This window comes from Bubalus kerabau, chromosome 19 (assembly GCF_029407905.1).
Source record: "Bubalus kerabau isolate K-KA32 ecotype Philippines breed swamp buffalo chromosome 19, PCC_UOA_SB_1v2, whole genome shotgun sequence".
Taxonomy (NCBI): Eukaryota; Metazoa; Chordata; class Mammalia; order Artiodactyla; family Bovidae; genus Bubalus; species Bubalus kerabau.
Genome location: NC_073642.1, coordinates 17290675 through 17302779, shown reverse-complemented (window position 1 = coordinate 17302779; position 12105 = coordinate 17290675). Strand labels below are relative to the sequence as shown.

Genomic DNA, 12105 nt, shown 5'->3' with positions numbered 1-12105 from the left:
AGTGCTCCGTTTCTCAGCCGTGAGCTCGTTCCGTCCTCTCGGAAGCGTCGGAAGTGCTGCTGGTACCGAGACCCGGGGTGGGCGTGTCAGGCCACAGCTGGTGAGGGCCGGAGCGGGATCTGAACCCTGGCCGGGCCCCAGGCCTGCAGGTGGCTCTGGAGACCCAGGCCCCGAGCATCCCCTTGTCTGCGCCCTGGCACCAGTCGCTGCTCGCTGCAGCCCACCTGAGTGCTGCCTGGCAGTGGGGGTGGGGCGCTCTTCGAAGCTGACTGCCGGCAGGATCTCCAGGGCCCGCCCTTGGCTCCCAGGTCACAGTCTGATCCTTGTCTCTAGGTGACAGTGGCCAGGAGGCTCCTGGAGCTAGGGTAGGCACCCATTTCTCTGGGCTGCCTGCCAAGTGTAGACCATGCATGGTCCTTTTCTCTTGTTCTGTCTCCTGCCCTGACCCTGCCTGCCTCTGGCCTGTCTTTAGAGCATCAGGGTGGAGATGCAGGCTGCCAGGAGCTGTCTTTTCCTCCTGGGCACTGTAGGGGACCAGCGCCAGGGGGTGGGTGTGGGCAGGCACGCCCTACAGTCCCGCTCTGGGAGAGGCTGAGCCTGTGATCCCCCTGCCTGAATTCCAGGGCACACCCCGCCACCACAGGAGGGCGGATTCAGCACATCCTGTCCGGCCTTAAAGAGGCGGCGGCCAGGAGGAAACCCCAGAGCTCGGGTTCGGGGCTGGGCTGAAGGGGGATGAAGCACCCCGCGTCCGTCTGTCCGTCTGCATGGTGTGGCCCCATGCCAGCCAGGATGGCCTTGGCTGCGGGCCACCTGCCAGGCCCCCCGTAGGTGACCCTCAGGACTGCAAAGGGTGGTCATGGGGCTGGCGGGGCAGCTGTGCACGGCGGTGGGGTGACCGCTGACCCCACGTCTGCTCTGCGAGGTGGACACGGGTCCTGTTGACTGGAAAAACAGTGCATAACCTAAGGGTTGAGAATTATGTTTTGTTCAGCAGACAAAACTTGGGACTTAAGCGCAGACTGCAGCATCTCAGCTCTGAGGGACCACTCTGAAGAGGTCAGAGGGGAAGCCAGAGTATATAGGAGATTGTGCAACAAAGACCAGGGAGTCCGAACATGAAAAGATAACTGTTAATTAAAGAAAACCAGTAGCTCAGCTGGTAAAGAATCCGTCTGCAATGCAGGAAACCCTGGATTGATTACTGGGGTCACGAAGATCCCCTGAAGAAGGGATAGGCTACCCACTCCAGTATTGTTGAGCTTCCCTGCTGGCTCAGACGGTGAAGAATCTGCCTGCAATGCGGGAAACCTGGGTTTGGTCCCTGGGTTGGGAAAATCCCCTGAAGGAGGAACTAGGAACACACTCCAGTATTCTTGCCTCGAGAATCCTATGGACAGAGGAGCCTGGCGGGCTACAGCCCATAGGGTCGCAAAGAGTCGGATGTGACTAAGCACGGCACAGCACAGACATCACAAAAATTCTTTGCTATGTATGGGAGGATGCAGGAGTCCGGGCTCTCTGAGGTCATCCCTTTGATGCGCACCTCAGCTCCTGGGGCCGGTGCCCTTGCCTTCCCTTCCTAGTCTCCCGGGTGCACAGTCCGGGGAGGCTGTATGGCTGAGGGCTGCAGCATTTTTTGTTTACTGATGTGGCAGGCAACTTTTTTTTTAATGTGGTCCCATTTCACAGATAAGGAAACTAGGTCCCAGAGAGGCAGCTGCCAAAACTCGGGCGGCCCGAGTGACCTCAGAGTGGGTGCAGGCCTGGGCAGTGCCGCCCCCCAGCTCCTCTGCCGCCTCCTCAGCAACTCAGGACAGCCTAGAGGGGCTCCCCCCGGGTCAGAGCCTGGTCTGGGGCAGCAGTGCGCCTGCCCTGAGGGGAAGTCCATGTCCGCCTTGTGTGCTGGGCGGGGATGGGGGGCCCAGGCCCCCGAGTTTTGGGTTCACCACCTTAGAGCATCTCTGGGTGTTCAGGGCCCGTGAGGAGTTCTGGCTAGTGAGGCCCTTGGAGGTATTGGGGGGCCTTCACCAGCCCCACTGAGAAAACAGCAGTCGCCCTGCCCAGCGCACCCTTCTGGGAGCTTGCTGACCCCTGGGCTCCAGCAGCTTCGGCAGAGCCGGAGTCCGCCTTCCAGAGCCGTGGGAGTGAGGGTGGCATCCCACTGAAGGAGAAAGGTCCACAGGTCCCTGCGCTGGCTGGAACTGTGTTTGTGATCCTGTTACTTAAGCAAGTCCCAGGACTAGACGTAAGCTCTCTGCCCTCACAGCTCTCTCACAGCTGTCAGGCGAACAGCTGCGCAGGTGAACACCCAGAGCTGCAAGACCGGAGATGTGGTCGCTGGGACCGAGGCTCTGCCTGCGGTTGTGTCGTCTCTGCCTCCCGGGTGGCTGAGTGTGCGGGTTGACGGGGAGGGGGGACCTCCTTCTCTTTCCTTTTGGAGTCCCCGTGAGGCCCCCTCCGGCAGTTGGGTGCCATGGAGGGGGCGTCATCTGTGTCTCCTGGCACAAGCCTGCCTCCTTGGTTTGGGGCCACCTCTGAGCCCATGGTGCTCAGCTGGCCAGAGTAAGAGTGGCATCGGCGTGGAAATGGCACGTGGATGGGTGTGGACCGTCGGGGTGGGGAAGACCCTTGGTGAGTACCCCAGCCCTGTTCCCAGTACTCCAGAGAGCTTGTTTTTGTTTTTTAATATCTATTTATGTATTTGGCTGCACGGGTCTCAGTTTCATCTTTACCCTCTGAGCCACCAAGGAAGCCCTCAGGTTCGGCGCATGGGACCTTTGATCTTCGTTGCAGCATGCCAACTCTTAGTTGTGGCATGTGGGATCAAGTTCCCTGACGAGGGGTTGAACCCGGGCCCCCTGCTTTGGAAGCATGGAGTCCAGCAACTGGACCACCAGGGAAGTCCTCAGAGAACCTGTGGTTAGAACCGCGCGGAGGTGGACAGCCCTGCGTCGCTGTCCCGAGTGTTCCCCGCTCCGCACCCCGTCCAGCTCCTTCCTGAGCCTGCTGTGTCCTTTCTCCGCGAGGTGAGCAGCCCAGGAGCTGAGCTCCGGCCAGGGACCCCACCTCCTGGACAGACACACGGCCACATCCCTGCTGGGAGTCGGGCCAGATTACGCCGAGCTGTCGCTGTGGGTTGGGCTATAGAAACTGACCGTACTGGCCAGCTGGGTTTTCTTTGCTGCTCCCGGGACATTTTACACTAAACCTTTCACATGCGTTACATGGCTCCATCCTTCTCTGGGACGCAGGTATCTCGCCTCGTTTTCTGCAGGGAAACGTGAACCTCAGAGCAGAGCGCCCCGCACTGGAGCGGCCGGCACTGGAGTGTGAGCTCTGCGACCCTCTGAGTTTGTTCACCACTGCGTCCATCCTGCGGGGACAGGCTGTGCAGCGAACATTTGTCGAGTGCAGGAACGAGCGTGTTGCCTGCTGCCCGCAGCTGTGCTGTTCCTCCTGACGGCGTGATTAGCCATGGCCACGTCTGCGTGCCACCCGCCCCCATTCTCTGACCATGTCCACCCTCCCCCCCTTAGCATTTCCACCTCACCAGCCTGCGTTCAGCCTCAGAAGTGCAGGACTCCCACCCCAGGGTTTATGCACACACTACTCCTGCCTGGACTGCTCTTTGCCTCTCGAGCAAACTCCTCTCTGTCCTGCAGGTCTAGGGGTGTCCTTCCCACACCCTCTGCCACAGTACAAGTTCTTGTTTTAATCTCTCTTTTTTTTTTTAACTATTATTTTTAAAGCTTTTATTTTACATTGGAGTGCAGCTGATTAACAGTGTTGTGTTAGTTTCAGGTGTGCCACATGATTCAGTTATCTGTATACTTGTATGTATTCTTTTTCAAATTCTTTTCCTGTTTAGGTTATTCTAGAATATTGAGCAGAGTTCCCTGTGCTAGCTATACAGTGGATCCTTGTTGGTTATCTTTTAACTTGTTTTATTACTTAAAAAGAAATCTTTTTCTCGGAGGATAATTGCTTTACAGTATTGCGCTGGTTTCTGCCACACGTTCTGTCTGTGTGGGTCTTTGTTGCTGTGTGGGCTTTTCTGTAGTCCTGGGGAGTTGGGGCTCTTTTCTGTTACGGTCCGGGCTGCTCACTGCAGTGTCTTCTCGCGTGGTGCACAGGCTCCAGGGCGTGCAGGCTCGGTAGCTGTGGCTCCCAGGCTCTGCAGCACAGGCTCAGTTGCTCCGTGGCATGTGGGGTTTTCCCAGACCGGGGATCGAACCCGAGTCTCCTGTATTGGCAGGCAGATTCTTGACCACTGAGCCCCCAGGGAGCCCCTCGTTATCGTTTTAAAATATAGCAATGTGTACATGTCAGTCTCAAACTCCCAACCTATGCCAACCCCCAGCTCTTCCCCTCTGGTAACCATGAATTCATTCTCTTAAGTCTGTGAGTCTGCTTCTATTCTGTAAATAAGTTCATTTGTATCATTTTTCCATATCTATAAGTGGTATCTTAGGATATTTCTCTTTCTCTAACCTCACTTAGCATGAATCTCTAGGTGCATCCATGATGCTGCAAGTGGCATTAATTCTGTTTTTTTTAGTTCAGTTGCTCAATCGTGTCTGACTCTTTGTGACCCCATGGACTGCAGCACGCCAGGCTTCCCTGTCCATCATCAACTCCTGGGGCCTGGCTCAAACTCATGTCCACTGAGTTGGTGATGCCATCCAACCATCTCATCCACTGTTGTCCCCTTCTCCTCCTGCCTTCAATCTTTCCCAGCATCAGGGTCTTTTCCAATGAGTTGGCCCTTGGCATCAGGTGGCCAAAGTATTGGAGCTTCAGCGTCAGTCCTTCCAAAGATATTAAGGACTACTTTGCTTTAGGATTGACTGGTTTGATCTCTTTGCAGTCCAAGGGACTCTCAAGAAATCTTCTCCAACATCACAGTTCAAAAGCGTCAGTTCTTCGGTGCTCAGCTTTTCTTATGGTCCAACTCTCACGTCTATACATGACTATTGGAAAAACCATAGCTTTGACTAGACAGACCTTTGTTGGCAAAGTAATGTCTCTGCTTTTTTAACATGCTGTCTAGGTTTGTCATAGCTTTTCTTCTAAGGAGCAAGTGTCTTTTAATTTCATGGCTGCAGTCACCATCTGCAGTGATTTTGGAGCCCCCAAAAATAAAGTCTCTCACTGTTTCCAATTGTTTCCGCATCTATTTGCCATGAACTGATGGGACCAGATGTCATGATCTTTGTCTTTTGAATGTTGAGTTTTAAGACAACTTTTTCACTCTCCTCTTTCACTTTCATCAAGAGGCTCTCAGTTCCTCTTCGCTTTCTGCCATAAGGGTGGCATCATCAGCATATCTGAGGTTATTGATATTTCTCCCAGCAATCTTGATTCCAGCTTGTGCTTCACCCAGCCTGGCATTTCGCATGATGTACAAGTTAAATAAGCAGGGTGACAGTATACAGCCTTGACATACTCCTTTCCCGATTTGGAGCCAGTCCATTGTTCCATGTCCAGTTCTAACTGTCGCTTTTTGACCTGCATACAGATTTCTCAGGAGGCAGGTAAGGTGGTTTGGTATTCCCATCTCTTTAAGAATTTTCCAGAGTTTGTTGTGATCCACACAGTCAAAGGCTTTAGCATAGTCAATGAAGCAGAAGTAGATGTTTTTCTGGAACTCTTGCTTTTTCTATGATCCAACAGTTGTCAATTTGATCTCTGGTTCCTCCACCTTTTCTAACTCCAGTTTGAACACCTGGAATTTCTCAGTTCATGTACTACTGAAGCCTGGCTTGGAGAATTGGGAGCATTACTTTGCTAGCGTGTGAGATGAGTGCAATTGTGTAGTAGTTTGAACATTCTTAGGCATCGCCTTTCTTTGGGATTGGAATGAAAACTGACCTTTTCCAGTCCTGTGGCCACTGCTGAGTTTTCCAAATTTGCTGGCATATTGAGTGCAGCACTTTCACAGCATCATCTTTTAGGATTTGAAATAGCTCAGCTGGAATTCCATCACCTCTACTAGATTTGTTCGTAGTGATGCTTCGTAAGGCCCACTTGACCTCACACTCCAGGATGTCTGGCTCTAGGTGAGTGATCACACCAACATGGTTATCTGGATCGTGAAGATCTTTTTTGTATAGTTTTTCTGTGTATTCTTGCCACCTCTTAATATCTTCTACTTCTGTTAGGTCCATATTGTTTCTGTCCTTTATTGTGACTATCTTTGCATGAAATGTTCCCTTGGTATCTCTTATTTTCTTGAAGAGATCTCTAGTCTTCCCCATTCTGTTGCTTTCCTGTATTTCTTTGCACTGATCACTGAGGAGGGCTTTATCTCTCCTTGCTATTCTTTGGAGCTCTGCATTCAAATGGGTATATCTTTCCTTTTCTCCTTTGCCTTCCGCTTCTCTTCTTTTCACAGCTATTTTTAAGGCCTCCTCAGACAACCATTTTGCCTTTTTGTTTTTTTTTTTTTCTTGGGGTTGGTTTTGGTCACCACTTCCTATACAGTGTTATGAACCTCTGTCCATAGTTCTTCAGGCACTCTGTCATATCAAATCCCTTGAATCCATTTGTCTTTTCCACTGTATAATCATAAGGGATAAGTCATATCTGAATGGCCTATTGGTTTTCCCTACTTTTTTCAATTTAAGTCCAAATTTTGCAATAAGGAAAAATTTTCTCTTGTAACAGACTTAATAAAGTCTGTTTTGTCCGATATGATTATTGCTACCACAGCTTGCTTTTGGTTTCCATTTGCATGGGGTACCTTTTTCATCCCCTCACTTCTGGTCTGTAGGTACCCTAGGTCTGAAGTAGGCCTCTTGTGGACAGCATGTATACTCTCCTTTTGCTCTTTTGTTAATTGTTTTGGATTTGTTTTTGTAGATCTTTTTTCATCCCATTTTGTTCTCTCATGATTTGATGACTATAGTGTTGTGTTTGGATTCCTTTTTCTTTTCTGTGTTTATCTATTGTCAATTTTTGGTTTGCAGTTACCTTCAAGTTTTGATATAGCAGCCTGTATATAAACAAGGTTGTTGTAAGTTGCTGGTTTTTTCATTTTGAATGCATTTCTGGTATCCTGCATTTGTGTTCTCTTCTCACAGCTGATGTCATATTTGTGTGGGGGTCACTTCCTGCCTTTACTGGAGTTTACTTTATCAGGGAGCCTTCCCATTTGTAATTTGTTTCTTTTCCACCTTGAGAGGTTCCTTTATCATTAGCTGCAAAGCTGGTCTGGTGGTGCTGAATTCTCTTAGCTTTTGTCTGTCAGTAAACCTGTTGATTTTTCCATCAAATCTGAATGAGAACCTTGCTGGGTAGAGTATTCTTCGTTGTCGATTTTTTCATCAGTTTAAATGTAGTGTGATGCTTCCCCGGTGGCTCAGTGGTAAAGAATCCTGTCAGTTCAGGTGGTGTGGGTTCAATCCCTGAACCCCTGGCAGGAAGATCCCCTGGAGAGGGAAATGGCAGCCCACTCCAGTGTTCTCCCGTGGACAAAGGAGCCTGCTGGGCTACAGTCCACAGGGTCACAAAGAGACGGCTGTGTTCTCAGGATGTGTCTAAGCAACCCGCCTGCTGATGGGCGGGGCTGGGTCCCCACCCTGTTGGCCTAAGACATCCCAGCTCAGGAGCCCACAGCTTGCTGGGTGGGGTCAGGTCCTGGTGAGGAAATGACGCCCTCCAGGAAGGCTCACGTCAGTGATTACTCCCCAGAACGACCGCCTTCAATGTCTTTGTCCCCGCCGTCTGCCACAGCTGCCCCCCACCTCCACAGGAGACCCTCTAGTACCAGCAGGTAGGTAGGTCTGGCCTAGGCTCTTATGAGGTCACTGGTTTGTTTTTTTAACTGGGCCCTCGTGTGCATAAGACCTTCCGTGCAGCCTCCCCGAGTGGAGTTTCTGTTTCTCCCAGTCCTGTGGAATTCCTGCAGTCCAACCCTGCTGGCCTTCAAAGCCAGGTTCTCTTGAGGTGCCCCCTCCCATTCCAGACCGGGGAGCCTGACAGGGGGCTCAGAACTTTCATTCCCGCGGGACAACTTCTGTAATAATTTCCAGTTTGTGCGCTGCCCTCCTCGCGGGTACGGGATTTGATTTTATCGAGATTGCACCCCTCCTGCCGTCATATCGTGGCTGCTTTGTCTTTGGACGCAGCGTATCTTCTTCGGTAGGCTCCAGCCTTTTGTTGTTGATGCCTGCTCAGCAGTTAACTGTAATTTTGGTGTTTTCGTAAGCAGGGGTGAGCACACATCTTTCTGCTCTGCCGTTTTGTCTCCGCTACTGTTTTACACACTTGCTTTCTTCCATGTTTTATTGGCTTTTTTCTTCCTTTGAGTGGAGCTCAGTTTCACTTGCTCATAGGTTGCAGATGCAGAAGGCTCTCACCCAGGACTTTAGACTGCAGTTCCTGCTGCAGATTGGCTCTCTTATCTCTTTTTTTAAGTTTTGTTTTTTTTCCCCACATATAGCATTTCTGTGTGTGTTGGCTGTATACATTTGTTCGTACAAGCCTGCAGTTTCTCCCGCTGGAGCACGATCCACGGAGACGGTAGCTGTGTCTGCCGTCCCCTTTCTCTGGGCCTGGCACATTGCCTGCTGGGTTGACGGTGTGCAGAGTGTGTGTCTGGAGAAGCTGAATGGAGGTGAGCAAAGCACAGCTCAGGGAGGTGACGGGCCTGTGCCGGGCCACACTGCTGTAGACGGGCAAGCTCTATTCTCAGTCCAGGCCTTCTGGCCAGGGCCTGAGCCCCAGCCCCTCCACGTGGCCTTGCGATCACGTCCAGCCCCAGGTGAGGACGGGGGGCAGTGGGGATTCACCTTTTCTCTCTCTCGTTCCTCTGCAGACGCTGTGCGTTTCTCCCTGCCCCACGGCCACAGCCCTCGCTCTTGCACGTGGCCCTGATCTTGTCCAGGGGATGAGCCGCCAGAAGCCGGCCCACCAGCCCTGGGAGCAGTGGCCTCGGGGGCTGCTCCAAGCTTCAGGGAAGAAGAGCCGTCTCCGTGTCCTGTGGGTCTGGCTGAGGCCTTGCCTGCTTTGCAGTGGTTTGCAGGGGGAGAGGACCTTCCAGGGGGCGTGGACGGATACCAGGACTCTCTCGGCCTGGAGGAGAAAGACACGTCTGCCAAGCCTTGAGGGCATCCTGGACTGGGGCAGGGGGCTGGGTGGGCTGGGGAGGGTGGGCAGCACAGTCTTGGGCTCCAGGCTTCCCTGGCGGTGTTGTAAAGTCTCCCCACACAGGACGCCCCTGGGAATGGGTGCATCGGGGCTGAGACTGGATTGTGCTGTGGAGAAAGTCTTAAGGGAGAGAACCGTTCAGTGACAGCCACCAGGCTTTCTCAGCAAATGACCTCCAGGCCACCAGTGTTAAATAGGCTCCTGAGAGTCGGGCCTCACCCCCAGCGACCTCACCATCTCCCCATCAGACCAGCCATGCCCTGGGTGCAGACACAGGTGTGCAGAGGCCCTGGGTGGCACGTGCCTGTGGGGCTTCCCATCACCTCCCCTCAGAGCCCAGCCCAAGAGGCAGCGGTGACCCCATTTCCTGCCAGGAGCACCCTGACCCCAGAGCGGGACCCTACCTGCCCAGACCAGGAGCAGGTGTGAGCTGGGGACCACTGGGGGACGCCAGGGTGCCCCCGACAGACCCCGCCAAGGGCTGGACTCAGCTTGGAGGATGACACAGCCCCGTGACGCTGGCCTCTCAACCTTCCAGCTGGTGATGGGGTCTGGCTCATGTGTCCCCTAAGCTCAGAACGTGACCATGGTCATGAGAGAACTGCCAAGCATTTGTTCATTTTCCCACCTCCCAAGTATTGGGCTCCTCACAGGTCCAGCTGCAGCCTCAGGTTTCTGGAAAGGTCGGCTCCTACCAGCGGCCCCCGTCACCTAGTGTTAGAGGGTGTGGGCTTGTTTCCTGGCTGCCCGGGGGAACCGTGGGGGCCAGACGGGTGGTTTCCCAGGCCGCCTGCCATGTGCACTGTGTGGCTTGGCGCTCCCAAGTAGGCTGTAGTACTCGTGGGGCCGGTTGCTTTCCCATTGGCCTTGCCCCCTTACAGGGCCTGTGGGTGTCTCTTGGGGCCCCGAAGGCATCTTTAGGGCACAATTCGCCCACAGATGTGCACCAGCCATAGGCCATCAGCTTCCCCTGGAGGAAAGGCAGAAGGCACGTCTCCAGGTTCCTGGGACTCCACGGGCCCCGCCTTTGTCAGAGGCCACCCCCTGCTCTCAGTGCTCCCTCTTAGCCACCCAGAAGCCAGGGGCCTGGTCCCAGGAGATGCCCCGGCCTAGCGTCCCCACCGCCTGGAGGGGCCCCCGGCCTGTTGGATTGCTGCGCTAAGCACAGGTCTGACAGCACAAAGGACCTCACAGTGGTGCTTTCTCCACAAGTTGTGTTGTTTTTACCCATTTCTAACTTAATAAAAGAGTTGAGAAATCTTGCCTTCCTGGGGTGCTGAGGCCAGTCTTGGGGGACGCGAGGCGTGAGCAGGCTGATTTCCGCTGCAGCAGTCAGAGCTCACGGCCTGCCGTGCTGGGGGAGACCCACAGGCACCCAGAGGACAGGGCCTCCTGCCCTCAGGTCGTTTCAGCACCACAGGCCTTACGCCGATTCTCCTGTGGCGCGCTGAGTCTCCTTCCCTGAAAAGCCCCTGCACGAGTGTCAGCTTAAAGATGTAATTCCCCTGATTGCCGCGTTTGTGTGCTGTGAGCCCCCCGTTAACGCTAATTTATGTGAAAGTAACACAAGCAGCGTTAAGGGAGGCGTCGCTACGCGAGTGTCCAGCATCGGTTACAACGCTAATGCCCGTTTGCCTACGCTCCTTTCACACGTGCTCGTAGCCATCAGGCTCTGTAAACTCCAGAAGGTGGGACAGACAGGGCTGTGCCAACCACCGAGTAAAGAGGAGGCCCTGCCCAATGTCCCACCGCAGGCTCTGGACGCCAGACACACCCCTGATCAAGGGGACAGTGGCCAGCACACCTGGGGGCAAGATGAGGCTGGCGTCTGTTCCAACAGTGGCCCTCACACCTAAAGTACTGCACTCACACAGTCTACACAAGGACGCTCCCACAGGAAAACACCCCTTTGGGACCACAGTAGGCGACTTTTCCTTCTAAATTTATAGAGACGAAAGTAAAATGAAAAAGCAGAGGACCTACTCCCCATTAAAAGAACGAGAAATCCTGTGAGAGTACAAATAATGAAGCGGACCTCACCAGTCTACTAGACCCCAAGTTCAAAGAGCAGCTAGTAGAAGTGCTGAAGTCATTAAGAAAGATTGTTGATAGAAATTTAAGAGAAATTTAAGCATCTTTTCGGAACACAGTGGGTATGAAGCTCAAGATCAATCACAGAAAGAAAAATGGGGAAAAAAATAAATACGTGGAGACTAAAACAACATGCTACTGAAGAAGCACCGCTCAAGGATCACATCAAAGAGGAAATCAGAAAACAGCCTGAGACAAAAGAAGTGAGAAGGCGATCTCAGGAAATCTGTGGGACGCAGCGCAACAGTTCTAACGGAATTTCATAGCAATACAGGCCCTCCTGAAGAAGTTAGAGACGCTCAAGCAACCTAAAAGATAAAACTAAAGTCAGAAGAAGGGAATAAAAAGTTAAGAGAGAAAACAGATTTAAAAAGAACAATGAAAAAAAAAAACAGTGAAACTAAGCTACTTTTTAAAAAATAAAATTGACAAACCTCTAGTCAGGCTCACCAGGGAAAAAAGAGAGAAAACCCAAATAATCAAAATAGGACGGAAGAAGAGAAATAACCTCCAGTACCACAGAAACACAAAAACATCATGCTAGAACACTAGGAACAGTTGGTGGTGGTGTGGTCGCTAAGTCATGTCCGGCTTTTGTGACCCCATGGACTGTAGCCCGCCAGGCTCCTCTGTCCAGACTTCCCAGGCAAGAACACTGGAGTGGGTTGCCATTTCCTTCTCCAGGGGATCTTCCCAACCCAGGGATCGAACCTGGGTCTCCGGCATTGCAGGCAGATTCTTTACTGACTGAGCTATGAGGGAATCCAGTGGACAGTTAGGCGGCAACAAATTGGACAACGCAGAAGAAACGGGCATTTATAGAGACCTACAGCTGCCAAAATTGAGTCAAGGAGAAGCATC

General features: G+C 52.6%; 1 protein-coding gene across 4 annotated transcripts in view; it reads left to right on the top strand.

Annotated features, from left to right (window-relative positions):
- KLHL25 (kelch like family member 25) overlaps positions 1-10417 on the top strand; it is a 51612-nt gene extending 41195 nt beyond the window's left edge. For all 4 annotated transcript variants that reach the window (XM_055555628.1, XM_055555627.1, XM_055555629.1 and 1 more), the window contains one exon: positions 8822-10417. The gene's annotated coding sequence lies outside the window, so the exon portion shown is untranslated. The remainder of the gene's footprint in view (positions 1-8821) is intronic.
- Positions 10418-12105: the final 1688 nt, after the last annotated feature.